Source organism: Triturus cristatus, chromosome 5_2 (genome assembly GCF_964204655.1).
Source record: "Triturus cristatus chromosome 5_2, aTriCri1.1, whole genome shotgun sequence".
NCBI classification, from domain to species: domain Eukaryota; kingdom Metazoa; phylum Chordata; class Amphibia; order Caudata; family Salamandridae; genus Triturus; species Triturus cristatus.
In genome coordinates, this window is record NC_140588.1 from 69,452,040 (window position 1) to 69,457,034 (window position 4,995).

Here is a 4,995-nt window from a genome sequence, read left to right on the forward strand (position 1 = left end):
TAAATAATGTCAGAAAATGTAATATATGTAAAGGTACCTAGCTAAACATAGTATCACCCTTAACTTCATCACAGCCTTGATTAGACAGGCTTTGTGGCCTTGAATTTGAGGCTCCAAACAAAAAGGATGTTCTTGTCAAGGGAAGAAGAGTTATTTGTCTATACTAGATTATTGATGGGACAGGCTTTACAAAGGTGGATTTCTGCATTGTACATCATTGTTGCCTGCACTAAATTGGTATTCTGGGCATTGGGTTTTCCTTCAAAGCAACGAATTAACATTTTAGCGTGTGCATCTGGAAGTGAGCTTTTTTTCAGATATATATTTTTGCATGTACATAGTTGATACAATAAAAAGACAGCCTTTTTTTAAATCAAGATTTTACTTTTTATTTACAAAAGCATTTAATTTAACTTACTTTTACGTCTATAGCAGAATACAGTGATTTTGAACACATACAGCTCATGCTTATATACAGACTAGCCAAAACGTGAACATCAAGAAAAAAAACTAATGAAAAAAATCAACATTTCAAGAATTATAACAATGTTAAACTGGAACAGTAATGAGAGCAACATAAGAGTTTGGAAGCATAATTATTCAAAGAGTAAGAGAAATATTTATTTAACGTTTTTTAATAATACGAAAGTCTATAAATGGCAGGAATTCCTCTGTAGAATAAAGTCCATAGAAATCATTGTCTCATGGGGCTTTGGAAAAGTCCTGTGTGTTGGCTAATGCGCTAGGAGTCTGGTGGGACACATTACAAAGCCCCTAGGCCAGAGACTTCTGAAGAGAGCCTAAAATGAAGGGAAAAACGAAGGGGTGGGGGAGTAAAAAACAGAAAAAAGAAAAAGCAAAAAAACAAAAATCTGCTCACCATTAAAAAAATAACACTTGAGTACAACCAGTTTCAGAACAGTATTTCAGTGAAAGCATCATAGTATCCTCACAAATGTTTACTTTAACTGTGATATTCGAGAAGGATTTACAGCAGTAGCCTAAAGCTGGTAAATATCTTGAGGTGCCTTTACATTATTTCCAGTTTGTCCTTATTTACTTGCAAAACCAATAAAACAAATCCAGTCTGCACAAGTGCAATTCAGAGGGACGGCCATTGTACAATTGATACAGTGTCCTTTTCAGTGCAGAGGTACTAAGGGATAAGCTTACAGAGTACAGAAAATACATACAATAACACAGATATTTAGCCCTGTACAACACACTTTGAAATTCCTTGATGTCTTTTTTCTGAAAAAGTATTGCATTTGGATCCTGTTCTTTCCTTTTTCCTGTTACCTTCAGATAAAAAATCTCTTCAATACAGTTCATTGACTTAAAGCTTTGTGTTAAAGGAGTGCAATGCAGATGGAAATGGGCAGAGTCATATGGTTCTGGATTCAGGAGTGGTGATAATGAAGAAATAAAGTGGATAACTATATGACATTACAATGCAAAACGCAAATGATAAAAATGGAAAGATGGGAATACAAAATAAAATGAGAGAAAAAAACTAGTTCCAACAGCTGTCAACCAGGGAGTACTGTTCTTAAACTACTGGCAATTTGACTTTTTATAATACTTCTCTGACCAGTTTATATTAAAGTTTATCTTATTTCTGTTTAGTTTTTTTGTCTGTGATAGTTTGTCCTGTTAAAAATTCTTTCAGGAAGATATGCAATAACACACCAATATATGTTGCAAGCAGCTCCTATTTGTTACACTGATATTCACCACTAACTGGCAAACTACATGGACCTATAAGTGGAATACTGAAATGACTGTACCATATTTGTGGAGTGCAATGCCTAAAGAGGGGCGCTATCATCCATCTCAATGTTGGGATTGGCTCGCTTCTCATATTTTACAGGAAACCATTTGGGAGGAGCCTTCTCAGAGGATGGTTCTACCTTTACTTGGATGGCAGCGGGGCAGATAAGGGATGTCGCACAATACCAATTTTATGGTTCCTTTGTTAAAAATGTTCCCAATAAAGTATAATATTTTTGATTCTGTGAAATCAGTCAGCATATGCACAGTTTGGTCTCAACTGCTTAGCATCCTGTGAACACAGGCACCCTCTGTTCTGTTTTCTCAACGTGTACCTCACTGACTCTCTTCAAACTTTACTAGTTGTCTTTTGATCAAACTTGAGTAGACTTCTGCTGGGTAAGAATGTGGTTGTGTTATCTGAAATAGGTGCAAAGGGGGAGCAGAAATTATCTGGAATGTTGTGACTGGACTGTTGCTGTCCTTGTGTCCACAAGAGTCACATTTTAGTATAGTGAATGGGGCAGTGGGAACTGGTCAAAATTGAAATTATTCTGCAAAGTGCGAGTCGAAGTCCCAATGAGTTGCATTTACAGACCCAGACCTTTATTTCCTTATGATTCTCTCTGGGTTTTTGTCCCCAAAGATCATTTGAAACAGGCAAATCACCCTAAAATGTATGACTGAGATTAAACCTGTGAAGCATACACAGATTAAAAAAACGTAAACTGGAGAAGAATGGGCTCATGGGCCATAGGTTTCAAAATCAATGGAGTAAAAAATTGCCAATGGGGTAAAAGTCTACTATAGCAAAATAGACAATTGGGAATCGTTGTTGTTTGCCAAGGCATATCTGATAAAGCACGGTGCAAACAGGCATTTTTTACATAGAATAAAAAATCTAGAACTAAATTTGTGGAAAAATCCAATATGTGTGCTAAAGAATGAAAATAGTGACAAAATAAAAAAGTGCTACATTTAATATTTGTATGCCCATTCTTTAGATAAATTTACACGTGTGGTCTATGTCCAGCATAAAGTATTGCCAAAGAGTATTTAGGGTAATACAAAAACAAGGCATTTGGGATGAAAGGGCGGGGCACGAGGATGGACAGATGAATTGGCTACACTGGCTGTTAGATCTATAGTAGTGCACTGTCCACTTCAGACAGACAGCTGGATGCAGACACTGTGAATACAAAGGGGTGGAAGAAAGTTAACTTGGTTATGGAGGGAGCTACGTTTCCTCCACCCAATGACAGTCACTAAGCAGTAGAATCTTAGGACACTACCTGTTGTTCATGTGGTGGATGGTGACAGACAATTTTATTTCATTTCCATCTTTCTGAAAGATAGTTGCAATTTATAATATAAATTTCGATACATAAAAAACATTGTCAGGCTCAGAAATACATGGATGAATATTTGTGTACAGCAGCACAGCACCTCACGCTACAGTACGCTGCAGTGATGAATGATTGCGTACAATAGTTACGGGTTAGTAAATGCAGAATGGAGCAAGTTGATGATGCCACATATTAGCTCTTAGACCTTAAACTGCTTAATATCCTGAGAACCGGTATAGAAGTCATGTGTGTATCTTGTATGTTACAGGCTGGAATCAAATCTAGCTCTCATCTTCTAATGTCCAATAACTATCTAAGTGGTTAAAATGAACATGTTATTGAGGCACAAGGAAACCAACCAGTTTGTGGTGTGAGCTATATACACAATTAATACTATTTTTATAATTTCCAAGTGAAATATTTAGAAGAATCTATTAGATTCATTCTCTGTTCAGTAATTAGCGAACATTGAGCAAAATCAATCCACTCCTTTTCCCCATTGCATTCTTGATGGCCACACTCTTTCTGTTACACTGCTTTTGTGCTACAACATTGTGCTGCTGATAGTACCATCATAAGCCTTGTTTTTGCTTCTATGAATCATGCTTCACACGGGATAATCTAAGAGGAGATGCATGTTAGATCACAATTGCATCCAGAATGGCTGTGTGGTTGTATGCTATAAAAACAGCCCAGCCACACATGTCAAGGTCTTAGAGGGATTTATTTCACAAGTGCTATTTTATGGAATGTACAACTGTGATAGAGATGTTTGAAAATATCTGGAATGATCTCAAATGGATTAGGGAAAATGCTTACATGAATGTCACAATGAAAACTTAAAGCATTAAAGAAAAAGGGATCCATTTATCACCATAGTATGCCACTGTGTACGTTTCGCTGCACTGTGTTCATTTGAAAGAAGAACTCTTGGTGCAAATTAGCACACATTATTTGGAACAGTTTGTTCTTTTGCTGTGTTGCACGGCTTATCTACTGTGATTATGATTATCTTCCTACTTTGTAGTGTTCTTCAGTGGCCGGCTGTCTAGAACGATCAGTGGCTCTCATGAGTCTTTACTGTTGCTCCCAACGTCCTGTTGTGATTTTGTAAGCCTCTCTAAAATACTGCCAACTGCAGAGAAAAGGTAAAAAGAGCCTTCAGTGATAGGAGTGACCTTTGTGGCCCACTACCATCTTTAATCCCCAATCCAACTTGTGTTAGTTTTCTTTCACAACATTTTACAGTCATACAGTGGACAATGAGGTGGGAGAATACTAATGGAATTCAATGGAAATTTCACAAACTTGAGTGAGGTGTGTGACTGCTAGAAATCATGCCCATTGTTGGAGTTGATTCAGGAAACAAATAGGGCACACTGCGGTAGTAATGAATAATGACGTCTGTGCAATACAAACGAGGCAGAAAATGCATGCTCATATCTTGCCTGCCCTACTGTTGGAGCAGCAAATTAGCTTGTTCGTCTGAATACAATAGCTCAAGCGTGGGTGATACATATTTTTTCATCTAGTGGAATTCATAACAATTGTCAGTTTTGAAAAATTGAGACATCAACTGACGGCTACAATAATGGAAATGGAGGTCTGTGTGATTCCTCAAGTCATCAAACTATTGAATAGCCGCAACCATGCAAGATTCTTGCAAAAGGTGACATTTGATGCCTTTGAAATCTTGACATAAGTATCTCACATTTGAAAGTAACCTTTTTCTGTATTGTGGCAAGAGACTATGTTGCAATTCTCGATCTTTAAAAGCTGAAAACAATGTTTAAAATCTTCATCAATGGAGCTTCTGCAGGCGTGCATTTCCATAGCCATTTGTAAGAGATGTAGAAATGTATTCCACCCTGCAAAGTCA

General features: G+C 37.1%; 1 protein-coding gene across 3 annotated transcripts in view; it reads right to left on the reverse strand.

The window, feature by feature from the left end:
- Positions 1-376: 376 nt before the first annotated feature.
- LOC146822676 (poly(rC)-binding protein 3-like) overlaps positions 377-4,995 on the reverse strand; it is a 555,354-nt gene continuing 550,735 nt past the window's right edge. For all 3 annotated transcript variants that reach the window (XM_085606867.1, XM_085606865.1, XM_085606866.1), the window contains one exon: positions 377-4,995. This exon is cut by the window's right edge and continues 1,594 nt beyond it. The gene's annotated coding sequence lies outside the window, so the exon portion shown is untranslated.